Source organism: Pongo pygmaeus, chromosome 13 (genome assembly GCF_028885625.2).
Source record: "Pongo pygmaeus isolate AG05252 chromosome 13, NHGRI_mPonPyg2-v2.0_pri, whole genome shotgun sequence".
Classification (NCBI taxonomy): domain Eukaryota; kingdom Metazoa; phylum Chordata; class Mammalia; order Primates; family Hominidae; genus Pongo; species Pongo pygmaeus.
This window is the reverse complement of record NC_072386.2, coordinates 66,054,172-66,068,204: the sequence shown is the minus strand read 5'-3', so window position 1 is coordinate 66,068,204 and position 14,033 is coordinate 66,054,172. Positions and strand designations below refer to the sequence as shown.

Genomic DNA, 14,033 nt, shown 5'->3' with positions numbered 1-14,033 from the left:
TTTGGGGGACACATTTAAACCACAGCAACCTCCAAGGAGGAAAACATGATGCCTAATGGCAGGGGTGATGGCAATGGTGGTGGTGATCGTGGACAACTAAGTTAGAAAAGTATAGATGTTTCTCAATTTACAATGGGGTTATGTCCTGCTAAACCCATCATAAATTGAAAATACCTTAAGTCAAAAATACATTTAATATGCCTAACCTGCTGAGGATCATAGCTTAGCCTAGCCTAACTTAAATGTGCTCAGAACACTTATTACATTAGTCTACAATTGGGCAAAATCATTGAACACAAAGGTTATTTTATAATAGTGTTGAATATCTCATGTAATTTATTGAATATTGTACTGAAAGTGAAAAAAATAATGGTTGGGCCAGGCATAGTGACTCATGCCTATGATCCCAGCAATCTGGGAGGCTGAGGCAGGCAGACTGCTTGAGCCCAGGAGTTTGAGACCAGCCTGTGCAACATGGAGAAACCTAGTCTCTACAAAAAATACAAAAATTAGCTGGGCATGGTGGCATGCACCTGTAGTTCCAGCTACTCTGGAGGCTGAGGTGGGAGGATCACTTGAGCCTAGGAGGTCAAGGCTGCAGTGAGTGCAGTGAGCCATAATCACACCACTGCACTCAAGCTTGGGTGATAGAGCAAAACCCTGTCTCAAAAAAACCAAAACAAAATGAAAACAAAAAACACCAGAATGGTTGTATGGGTACTCAAAGTATGGTTTCTACTGAATGCATATCATTGTTCCACCATAATAAAGCCAAAAGATTATAAATAAAACTAACATAAATCAAGAACTATCTATCTGCATAGTGAATGGATGAAATCTACCGTAGATTAAGATGCTACTGCTGAGTGCCGTGGTTCACACCTGTAATCCTGGCACTTTGGGAGACCAAGGCGGGTAGATCTCTTGAGCTCAGGGGTTCAAGACCATCTTGGGCAACATGGCTGATATGGTTTGGCGGTGTTCCCACTCAAATTTCATCTTGAATTTTAATTCCCATAATCTCCATGTGTCGTGAGAGGGACCCAGTGGGAGGTATTAATAATTGAGTCATGGGGGCGGTTTCTCCCATGCTGTTCTCATGATAGTGAGTGAGTTCTCATGAAATCTGATGGTTTTATAAGCATCCGGTGTTTCCCATTCTTGCACTCATTCTCTCTCCTGCTGCCCTGTGAAGAGGTGTCATCTGCCATGATTGTAAGTTTCCTGAGGCCTCCCCAGCCATACAGAACTGTGGGTCAATTAAACCTCTTTTCTTTATAAATTACCCAGTCCTGGATATTTCTTCATAGCAGCCTAAGAATGAACTAACATAATGGCAAAACCCTGGTTCTACAAAAAACACAAAAATTAGTCGGGTGTGGTGGCTTGCATGTGTAGTCCTAGCTACTTGAGAGGCTGAGGCAGGAGAATTGTTTGAGCCCAGGAGGTGGAGGTTGCAGATAGCTGTGATTGAGCCATTGCACTCCACCCTGGATGTCAGAGCGAGACCATTTCCAAAAAAAAAAAAAAAAAAAAACTACAAACAAATTGAGTTGCCATCAATAAGACATTAAATCGTGTGAGTTGTTTTTTGTTGCAGTTTTTTTTTTTTTTTTTTTTTTTTTTTTGAGACAGGGTCTTGCTCTCTCATCCAGGCTGGAGTGCAATGGCTCCATCTCGGCTCACTCAGCCTCCCTCCTGGGTTCAAGCAATTATCGTGCCTCAGCCTCCCTAGTAGCTGGGACTACAGGGACACACCACCAAGGTCAGCTAATTTTTGTATTTTTTTTTAAGTAGAGACGGGGTTTTACAGTGTTGGCCAGGCTAGTCTTAAACTCCTGACCTCGTGTGATCTGCCCGACTTGGCCTCCGAAAATGCTAGAATTACAGGCGTGAGCCACTGTGCCCAGCCAACATTTACTTATTTGTAAAAATCCAAATGCTGGCATTGTCCAGGAAAATCTAAGAAGTTTATTTATAATTGTTATAAAGGTGAATTGCTGACACTTGTTTAATAAAACATTTTGATTTGCCTCAGTGCTTTATATTTCCACATTCATATTAACAATTCGCACACAAGTGAAAACGGTAAAACTGTCAATATCTGATTTCTATCCCCTATTTTTCCACTTGCAATTATATACTTAGGTAATTTTTGACCCCATGAGGAAAAAATATCAAACATTCAGAACCACCACTAACAGGAAGATGAGAGGATTTTTCATTTGTTTGTTTTGAGAATGAAATGTTTCCTTTTATAGTGGATTCTTTTTTTTCCTTTTGAGATAGGGTCTTGCTCTGTCACCCAGGCTGGAGTGCAGTGGTATGATTTTAGCTCACTGCAATCTTGACCTTCTGGCCTCAAGCCATCCTCCTGCCTCAGCCTCCCGAGTACCTGGGACCACAGCTGCATGCCACCAAGCCTGGCTATTTTTTAAAAATTATTTTTAGTAGAGAAGAGGTCTTGCTATGTTGCTCAGGCTGGTCTTAAACTCCTGAGTTCAATTGATCCTCCTGGCTCCGCCTCCCAAAGTGCTGGGATTACAGGTGTGAGCCACCACACCCAGCCATAGTAGATTCTTAAACACATTCTCAATCTATGTAGCATGCTAGCTGGATGTCTTTAGTCATAACTGTTATACTTTGGGCTGGGTGTGGTGGCTTGTGCCTGCAATCCCAGCTAAATGGGAGGCTGAGCCTGGAGAATTGCTTGAGCCCAGGAGTTCAAGGTCAGACTGGGCAACATAGCAAGACCCCTCTCTCTAAATAATTTATTTTAATTAGCCAGGCCTGGTAGTGTGTGTCTGTAATCCCGGCTTCTCGGGAGGTTAAGGGAGGAGGATTACTTGGCCCAGGAGTTCAAGGCTGCAGTGAGCTATGATCACGCCACTGCACTCCAGCTTAGGTGACAGAGCAAAACCTTGTCTCTAAAAATATAAATAGAAATGAAATATAAAAACAAACAAAAAAACACTGTTACACATTTCATACAGACAGCACCCAGGGTGGAAGTCCCACATGATAGACCATACTTGTTTCCGACAATAGACCTCACTTGCTTCCAATAGCTGTGCTCTGGCAACACAAATCTGTTTTGAAGTTGTAAGCAATTTCTAATATCAGGTACTGGAGTGAAAGTTTGCAAATCAGAAATTTGGTGGACTTTTGATAACATCTAATTTCATGGAGTGCCACAGTATCAAGCCTGTAATGCTAAGGTTTCTTCATTTCTCCAGTAGAGGGCGCACTCTTGGGAAAGGCATTTGTAGCCAGATGTTTTCTGGGTGCCAGCTTTGTAGGAGCCATGGTAAGTAGGAGACACCTCCTTACTTACCTTCCTTCTTTGGCTGGAGCTCAGCAAGATAGAGGTGCTGGTGTTAGAGAGTAGCAACTGTGTGGTGGCTGCTCAACTTATTTAGTAAGTGTTATTTTTAGACAGTACATTTTATGTCAGGATTCAATTCTGTTATGTCACAATGTAGCAGTATGAACTGTACCACTGCTCCAGATGGAAACATCTTCCCCTTTCCCTTTCTCTTTCTTTTTTATTTTTTTGAGACAGGGTCTCAATTTGTCCCCCAGGCTGGAGTATGGTGGCATGATATTGGCTCACTGCAGCCTAGACATCTTGGGCTCAAGGTATCCTCCCACCTCAACCTCCTGAGTAGCTGGGACGACAGCCACACCCCATGCCTGGCTGATTTTCGTAGAGACGGGGGTCTCACCATGGTGCTCATGAAATGCCTAACCTTGTTTTTACTTCAACTCGTTACTTTGAATTTTGTCCTGCTTGTCTCTTTAAATCACCTAGCCTTGCTTCTCATGTAAATAAGACTCTCTCTAGCTAGGAAAACCGGACAAACTCCAATTGACCCCTTAACTTACAAGACACTAGGACTCCTCACCCAACCTCCTTTTGTGAGGAGTTGGCCTAGGTAAACAGATCCTCAGCATTTCAAAGGGGCCCAATTAACTGATAAGGTACCAACACCAACAATGTATGAAATTCCCAGGAATTTTCTCAAAGAGATAACAACATAAAACCTTAAGTTCGTGTCCGGCATAGACCCTATATCTAATTATAATGAAAGATTTAGAACCTTGCACCTGGTACCGTTGCTCTTCTTGTAACCATTTGTCTTTTAAGTTGTTTATCACTCTGTGACCATTTTGATTCTTTTGATTCTTGCATGTTTTTACTTCTGTAGAATTATTACATTTGAGTCCCCCTCCCCTTCCTAAACCTAGGTATAAAAGTTAATCGAGCCCCTTCCTCCTGGCTGAGAGAATTTTGAGCATTAGCCATCTCTTTGGCCACAGGCTTAATAAAGAACTCTTAATTCATCTCAAAGTGTGGCGTTTTCTTAACTTGCCTGAGTACAACACTCAGGCGGTCTTGAACCCCTGGGGTCAAGCGATCCTCCTGCCTTGGCCTCCCAAAGTGCTGGAATTACAAACATGACCCACTATGCCCAGCTTACACTTTAAACTAGTTATTTTCCATTTATTTTATCAACCAATATGTATTTAGTAACAACACTGTGCCAGACATGGTATTAGCTCTGGTGACACAGTAATGAAGATGGACAAAGTCTGTTGTTATGGGGGGTATATTCTGGAGGGGGGATTGTGACAGCCAATAATCATGTAAATAAGATGGTGACGATTGGGATGGGGGCTATAAGGGATTAAGCACTGAGAATCAAAAGAGAGAATGACTGTTGATGTTATACAGATTATGCAGATTATGTATAACCAGCAGCTACAGAAATAAAAATTATCCAAACTTAAGCAGGGCCTCCTGAAAATATAGATGCCTTTGGATCCCCCACCCACCAAAGGAGTTTCCTGTTTGGGAGAATACTGAAGTGTGAATTCAGCCAGCTATCAACGTCAGAAAAGCCAACAGTACCTTTCATTTTTCCCCTTTGAAGTTTTAACCCCTCCCTGTTTTGTTCAGTTGACATAAAAACATTTACCTCTGGCTACTTATCTGGTTACTCCTTACTGAGTAATGAGTGCATGTATAAGTAATTCTTGTTCTGTTCATCTATCTATTGTCAGTTAATCTTCAGGCCCCCAAGCAATTGAAACTAGTGGGTAGAGGAGAATTTTCCTTCCAGCATTACACTGTGATACATACTCAGGTGGGTAAAAAAAAGACTAGGGCACAATGTTGAATATTTGTCATACTTCATCTACTGCAGAGATGGCATTTTTATGTCCATAACCTCTGAATTACAATTTTGAAGAAGGCACTGAGGTAGGATTACATTTATTTCACCCATAGTTATTAAAGCAAATAATTTCATGAGCTTCATAAATAACTATAAATTATTTCAAAGAAAACATTTCTTAACTCATTGTTTAGATTTAAGGCAGATAAGTGACACATTTTTTATCATATCTTCTTTTTTTCTGAGACAGAGTCTGGCTCTGTCACCCAGGCTGGAGTGTGGCACAATCTTGGCTGACTGCAACCTCCATCTCCCAGGTTCAAGTGATTCTCCTGCCTCGGCCTCCCAAGTAGCTGAGATTACAGGTGCCCACCACCACACCCAGCTAATTTTTTGTATTTTTAGTAGAGACAGGGTTTCACCATGTTGGCCAGGCTGGTCTTGAACTCCTGACTTCAAGTCATCCACCCACCTCAGCCTCTCAAAGTGCTGGGATGACAGGCGCGAGCCACTGTACCCAGCCAGATCATATCTTCTTAATTCCTAAGTATCACAAAAAAAGCTTTTTCATCTTATTCAAAACTTAAAATTAAAAGAAGAATTTATGCCATAGTGTTAGTTAAAACATAGTGAGACTGGAGAGTTCCCTGGATCCCTTCATGGGACTTGCAACAGGGGTGTGGCTCACTTACTCAGCCCCCCACTCAAAGCCCTTGCAGGAGGGGGAGCGTGCAGGCAAGCAGGTGCCAAGGCTGGGGCAAGCACTTCTGGGCTCTGGCCCTATGGCAGCATCTAGGGGTGTGTTACAATTAATGCTCTTTTAGCAGTTGCCATTCATGGATGGCTAAGTGTTAACTGGCTCAGAGGAGAGTCAGCATGACAGCATTTTACTGTCTGCCCTCTTGGTATCCAGGTCCTTGTCTGGCATCCAGGAAGAATCAGGTCACATGGACTTGAAGGATGGTGAATGCAGAGGTTTTATTGAGTGAAGGAGGTGGCTCTTAGTGGGATGGGCAGCTGGAAAGGGGATGGAGTGGGAAGATAATCTTCCCCTGGAGTTTGGCCGTCCCCGGCCAAACTCATCTCGACATTCAGATGCTTCTTCTCTTCTTTCCTTCTCTGCCATGCCACTCTGCTTGTCTGTAGGTGGAATTTGAGGTTTTTATGGGTACGGGATGGGGGGTATGATGGGCCAGGGCAGTTTTGGAAAAAGCAACATTGGAGTGAGAAAACAGGGATGTGAAGTTCTTATTTAGGGCTGTGGGCCCAGGCTTGTGGGTAGGGCCTTTGCCAGGGAACTGCCCTCTTCTATTCAGTATTTCCCTGCCTCCTGTCCATATCAATAATAGCTGGCTGCTGCTTCAGCCCCTGTGATTACCAGGAAGCATGAGAGCAATCTTGGCAGTGGAACAAAAAAACATTGAATAATGATTTGTGGGCACACCATACAAAATCACAATGGAAAGACAAACAGGAAGTCTCAGGGTTTTGGGTTTTTCTTGTGTTTTCTGGGGATGGAGGGGGCCCAAGCGTTGTGTAATTAGTTGTCAATAACTTCCTTTGTGAATTCTACATGTGGAAGATCTGTTTCACACGTGCTTTGGCATTGAATAGTTATTTTATTGATGCTTTGTTAAAACAAAGATAGAATCCCATTTTATACCTGGTTATGTAAATAGAAAACTGTACACATCGCCCTACTCTTGCTTTTCATGGGAGGGAAAATGGCTTCCCTCTACCCTTCTAGGTTCTTTGGCTAGGCCATGAATTAAATTGACAGATGATAAATTAATAAGAGAAAAATCATCTTAATTACATATGTATGCATAGGACTCTGACAAATATGTGAGACTTAATTCCAGCTCCCACTAGCCATCCTGTCCCACCTAAGGTGGGGGGAAAAATCCAAGAGGCAGAGACAGTTTGTGAAGTTCACCCTCAAGGTCAGGTGTGGTGACTCATGCCTGTAATCCCAATACTTACTAGGACTGAGACAAGTGGATTGCTTGAGCCCAGGAATTCAAGACCAGCCTGAGCAACATGGTGAAACTCTGTCTCCACAAGAAATACAAAAATAAGCCAGGTATGTGGTGCGTGCCTGTAGCCCCAGCTACACAGGAGGCTGAGGTGGAAGTATCACCTGAGCCTAGGAAATCAAGGCTGCAGTAAGTCATGATCGTGTCACTGCACTCCAGCCTGGGCAACAGAATGAGACTCTGTCTCAACGGAAAAAAAAAGTTCACAGCTAAAGGGCACATAAAGGCTTACTAAATGACTAAGACCTAATTATAGTGCCAGAGGCATTTAAAGGAGAGCAACTCCACCTTGAATAGGGGCTATGTAAAATAAAGCTCAGACCTGCTTGTCTGCCATCCCAGGAGGTTAGGCATTCTTATTCACAGGATAAGACTGGAGGTCAACAGGACTGGTATCACAAGTCAGAGGTTGTAAAGACCCTACTGATGAAACAGGATGTGGTAAAGAAGCCAGCCAAAACCCACCAAAACCAAGACGGAGATGAAAGTGACCTCTGGTTGTCCTCACTTCTCATTATATGCTCATTATAATGCATTAGCATGCTAAAAGACACTCCCACTAGCACCATGACAGTTTACAAATGCCATGGCAACTTCTGGAAATCACCCTACATGTTCTAAAAAGGGGAGGGACCCTCAGTTTCTGAAACTCTTCATCCTTTTTCTGGAAAACTCATGAATAATCTATCCTTTGTTTATCACATAATCAAGAAATAACCATAAAAATAGTCAAGCAGCAGCCCTCTGGTTGCTCTGCCTATGGAATAGCCATTCTTTTGTTTCATTAATTCTCTATAAACTTGCCTTTTACTTTACTCTGTGGACTCACCCTGAATTCTTTCTTGCATGACATCTAAGAACCCTCTCTTGGGGTCTGGACTGGGACTGCTTTCTGGTAACGATAGGACCATAGAATGCTTCCCCTCCCCTCAAACCTTACCAGCACATCACTAAACATGTACTTTTTGTTGTTTTATTGAAAGGTGTCATTCAGCAAAAAATGACAAGGCACACTAAAAGGCAAAACACAATTTGAAGAGACTGAGGATGCATCAGAATCAGACTAGATATGGCAGTGATGTTGATATTACCAGACTGTGAATTTAAAACAACTATGATTAACATAGTAAAGGCTCTAATTGAGAAAATAGGCAGAATTCAAGAACAGATGGTCAATATAAGCAGAAAGATGGAAATTCTAAGTAAGAATCAAAGACAAATGTTAGAAATCAAAAACGTTGTAACAGGACTGAAGAATGCCTTTGATGGGCTTATTAGTAGATTGCACACGGCTGAGGAAAAAATCACTGATCTTGAGAACGTGTCAATAGAACCTTCCAAAACTGAAAAGCAGAGAGAAACAAAAAAGACTGGACAAAAAAAGAACAGAATATCCAAGAACTGTGAGACAAGTACAAAAGGTGTAGCATACATGTTATGGGAATTCCAGAAGGAGAAGAAAGACAGAAAAGTATAGAAGAAATATTTTAAGCAATAAAGACTGAGACTTTCCACAAATTAATGTCAGACATCAAACTACATATGCTGGAAGCTCAGAGTACATCCAGCAGGCTAAATGCCAAAAAAAAAAAAAGAAAAAAACAAAAACCCTAGGCATATCATACGCAAACTGCCAAAAATCAAAGACAAAGAAATATCTCGAAAGAAGCCACAGGAAAAAACACTTTACCTATAGAGGAGAAACATAAAATTTACAACCAACTTCTCCTCAGAAACCACACAAGCAAGAAGAGTGTTCTATTTTTCTGTAATTTCATCTTAAGGTCTCTTTCTGGAGAATGGCAGTAAACTCCTGTCCTCTCTCACATGGCTCCAGGAGATTTGGTTGTGAATGTTTACAATGTGTCTTTCATGAGATACTTCTTTAGCCTGACAAACAGCTGGATGTCTAAGTGTCTGACCTGTGACCAGGTGAAGTGTCTGACCTGTGACCAGGTGTCCCACTCACAGGAAACTTGTTTATAGTGACAGATGTCCTTATGGCTCTTGTCTGACCTATGTCCAGTTTATTTCTACCAAGATAGCCATTCTTCAGAAAAGCCCTGGCCAGGAAAGAAGTTAGGTTTAGATGTGTCATTCAGCTGAGACACAAAGAAAGTAATTCAAACAAAACATGAAATAACACAAGCAGTACATTACTTTCAGATCCCAGAGAGAAGACAGCAGCATGCCCCGTGGGGCCAACAGGAAGTAGGGAGCTATTTGGGATGTGTACACTCAATCAGCAGGCAAGGAGCAAGAAAGAGAGTGAGGAACCCATGGGCTGAAGCCTTTATTGGGGTCTAGGGCATTATCCAGGCAGGTTTCCCTTGGGAAGTTCTAATTAGTGGGTTTAGAGGAAGTAGATACAAGTTCATGAAATCATGCTGTGACTGAGAAGTGGTCACTGTGGCATATCTGCACAATCAATGCAGTAGGGGGTTCAGCAAGGTGAGTCAAGTGGGTTATATCTAGCTGTCTGATAGGGAGGTGGTCACCAGGAAGCAGTCGTATAAAACAGATATCTGGATCAACTCCACTGAGGAACTGGGATGAAGTAGAGAACCAGAACCTGTGTCGAGGGTGACTAAGCCTTGCTTCCAATATGAGAAAATTAAACCTGTCTTCAAAATGGATGCTGAGGCAACATAAAATTGTAAGAAATCACTACAAAGAGAGTGAAGTGAAATATTTAAAGTGGTGAGAGAAAAAAACTCCCAACTAGAATTGTGTATCCTGTGAAATTATTCTTCAAAAGTGAAGTAGAAATAAAGACTTTCTGAGACCAACAAACACTAAGGAAATTTGTTGCTAGTAGATCTGCCTTGTAAGAAATATTAAGGAAATTCTTCACATAGAAGAAAAATAATATAGGTCAGAAATGTGGAGCTACATAGAGAAAGATAGAGTATCAGAGAAGAATAAATTAAGGTAAATAAAAACTTAAAAAATTTTTAATTGGTCTAACATAACATTTTGTTTCAAATAATAATGGCAAAATGTATTTGATTGGGTGTATATGCATACCCTTATGCTTATGTTTGCTTCTGCTCACTAAGAAAATATAAGATTCATTAAGTGAAATGAACTACACAATAATACCAGGGACAGGAGGGAAGACTTAAAAATATTTTGTTATTATAAAGTATTTGCACTACCTATAAAGCAGTATAGTGTTAATTGAAAGTGGACTTCAGTTAGTTGTAAATGTATATTGTAAACTGTATAGCAACCAAAAAATTATTTTTTAAAAGAAGCATAATTGGCCAGGCATGGTGGCTCATGCCTGTAATCCCAGCACTTTGGGAGGTCAAAGCGGGCAGATCACTGGAGGCCAGGAGTTTGAGAACAGCCTGGCCAACATGGTGAAACCTTGTCTCTACTAAAAATACAAAAATTAGCTCGGTGTGGAGGCATATGCCCGTAATCCCAGCTAGTCAGGAAGCTGAGGTAGGAGAATCGCTTGAACCCAGGAGGTGGAGGTTGCAGTGAGCCAAGATCATACCACTGCACTCCAGCCTGGGCCACAGAGCAAGACTCTGTTAAAAAAAAAAAAAAAAGTATAATTGATGTGTTAAAAAAGGAGAGAAAATGAAATCATATAAAATGCTCAATTAAAATCACAAATGGGCTGAGTGCATTGGGTCACACTTATAATCCCAGCACTTTGGGAGGCTGAGGCAGGTGGATGGCTTGAGCCCAGGATTTCAAGACCAGCCTGGGCAACATAGCGAGATACTATCTCTACAAAAAATGCAAAAATTAGCCAGGCATGGTGGCATACGTGTGTAGTTTCAGCTATGTGGAAGGCTGAGGCAGGAGGATCACTTGAGCTCAGGAGGTTAAGGCTGCAGTGAGCCACGATCATGCCACTGCACTCGAGCCTGGGCAACAGAATGTGACCATGTCTCAAAAAATAATAATAACAAATTTTAAAAACAAACAAAAAAAAACCAAAATGGCAGGGAAAAAGTGAAAGTCAAAAACAGGAACAAGGAATAAAGACAATGAATAGAAAAGAGTGACAAATATTGTAAATATTCATCAATTTATATCAATAATCACTTTAATATCAATGGTCTAAATACACTAATTAAAACACAGAGATTGTCAGAGTGGATTAAAAAACAAGACTCAACTATATGTTGTCTATGTAGAAACCCACATTAAATGTAAAGACATATATAGATTAAAAGTAAAGGGAGGGAGAAAGATATTCCATGCTAACACTAATCAAAAGGGAGTGGGAGCAGCTATATTTATTTCTAACAGAGCAGACATCAGAGTAAGGAAAATTATCAGGGATAAAGCATGGCATTATGTAATGGATAAAGGGCTCAATTTTCAAGACATAACAATCCATAGTGTATATGTGCCTAACAACAAAGTTTTAAAATATGTGAGGCAAAAACTGATAGGAATACAATTAGAAACAGATGAATCCACTGTTATACTTGGAGACTACAGTATCTCTCTAACAGAACTCAACAGCACCATCAATGGGGTACAATTGACATTTCTAGACTGCTTTACCCAACAACAGCCGAATACACATTCTTCTCAGACTCAAATGGAACAAGATAGATAACATTCTGGGTCCCAAAACACACCTTAAAAAATGTTGTTAGTTTTTTATTTTTTAAAACTTTTTTTTATTATTTAAAAATAGAGACGAGGTCTTGCTATGTTGCCCAGGCTAGTCTTGAACTCCTGGGCTGAAATAATCTGCCTGCCTTGGCCTCCCATAGTGCTGGGATGACAGGCATGAGCCACCTCACCCAGCCTTAACAAATTTTATTTTAATTAATTAATTAATTAATGTTTTTGAAGGGAGTTTTGTTCTTGTCACCCAGACTGGAATGTAATGGCACAATCTCAGCTGACTGCAACCTCTGTCTCCTGGGTTCAAGTGATTCTCCTGCCTCAGCCTCCAGAGTACCTGGGATTACAGGTGCCTGCCACCATGACAAGCTAATTTTAGTATTTTTAGTAGAGATGGGGTTTCATCATGTTGGTCAGGCTGGTCTCCAACTCCTGACCTCTGGTGATCCACCCACCTCGGCCTTCCAAAGTGCTGAGATTACAGGCATGAGCCACCACGCCCAGCCCAAATTTTAAATATTATAAATCATCCAATATATTATTTCAGGTCACAATGGAATTAAACTAGAAACCAGTAACATAAAGATAGCTAGAAAATCCCAAAATACTTGGAAATTAAACCATACTCTAACACATTGGTCAAAGAAGAAATCTCAAGAAAAATTTTAAAATATTTTGAAGTAATAAAATAAAACCACAACTTATCAAAATTTGTGGATGCAGTGAAAATAGTACTTAGAGGGAAATTTAGGGTATTGAATGCATATATTGGATAGGAAAAAATATCTAAAATCAGTCATCTAAGCTTCCACTTCAAGAAACTAGAAAAAAAAAAAGGGCAAATTAAATCCCAAGCAAGCAAAAGAAAAGAAATAATAAAAATTAGACCAGAAATCAATAAAAATCAGCCAGGTGTGGTGGCTTATGCCTGCAATCCCAGCACTTTGGGAGGTCGAGGCAGGTGGATCACCTGAGGTCAGCAGTTCGAGACCAGCCTGGGCAACGTGGTGAAACTCCGTCTCTACTAAAAATACAAAAATTAGCAGGGCATGGTGGTGCCCGCCTGTAATCCCAGCTACTCGGGAGGCTGAGGCATGAGAATCACTTGAACCCAGGAGGCAGAGTTTGCAGTGAGCCGAGATTGCACCGCCGCACTCTGGCCTGGGTGATACAGCAACACTCTGTTCACCTCCCCACAGTCCCAAAAAAGAAATCAATAAAAATAAAAACAGAAAATCAATAGAGAAAATAAATGAAACCAGATGCAGTTTCTTTGATAAAATCAATAAGCCTCTAGACAGGCTAACCAAGAAAAAAAGAGAGACACATACACAAGTTAATAACATCAGAAACGAGAGAGGGGACATCACTACAAATCCTGTGAGTGCTACAAGAATCATAAAGAAATATGAAACTCTCTATGTCTACAAATCTTATAATTTAAGTAAAATAGACTAATTCCTTAAAGACACATTTGCCAAAACTCACGCAGAAGGAATATACATTCTGAATAAGTCTATATTTATTAAAGAAATAGAACAATTATAACCTTCGAAAACAAAAAACACCAGGCCCAGATAAATTCACCAGTGAATTCTTCTAAATGTTTAAGAAAGAAATTGTACTAATTTTCTATAATCTCTTTCAGAAAATAGAAGTAAAAAGGCCAGGCGTGGTGGCCCACACCTGTAATCTCAGCACTTTTGGAGGCTGAGGTGCATGGATCACTTCAGGTCAGGAGTTTAAGACCAGCCTGGCCAACATGGTGAAACCCCGTCTCTACTAAAAATTACAGAAATCAGCTGGGTGTCATGGCACACTCCTGTAATCCCAGCTACTTGGGGGGCTGAGGCAGGAGAATTGCTTGAACCTGGGAGGCAGAGGCTGCAGTGAGCTGAGATCGTGCCACTGTACACTATAGCCTGGGTGACAGAGCAAGACTCCATCTAAAAAAAAAAGAAGAAGAAAAGAAAATAGAAGCAGAGGAAATGGTTTCTAACTCATTCTATGAGGCCAGCATTATCCTAATACCAAAACTAAAGATATTTCAAGAAAACTACAGACCAGTATCTCATGAATATAGATGCAAAAATTCTCAACAAAATATTAGCAAGTTAAATCCAACAATGTGTAAAAAGATCCTTTGAACTGAGGCTGCAAGAAAAAAAATTATATACATGACCAAGGAAATTTATTCCAGGTATGTAAGCCTGGTTCA

At 40.8% G+C, this 14,033-nt stretch overlaps 1 protein-coding gene across 10 annotated transcripts in view; it reads right to left on the bottom strand.

The window, feature by feature from the left end:
- Positions 1–14,033, bottom strand: part of GCNT1 (glucosaminyl (N-acetyl) transferase 1) — a 118,230-nt gene that overhangs the window by 89,515 nt on the left and 14,682 nt on the right. Inside the window, exon 1 of one of the 10 annotated variants that reach the window (XM_054502944.2) lies at positions 3,335–3,424. The exons of 6 other annotated variants lie outside the window; for them this stretch is intronic. The gene's annotated coding sequence lies outside the window, so the exon portion shown is untranslated. Of the gene's footprint in view, positions 1–3,334; positions 3,425–14,033 lie in introns of those variants that run through there. 3 more of the 10 variants (XM_054502932.2, XM_054502947.2, XM_054502946.2) reach the window with 3 other exon arrangements.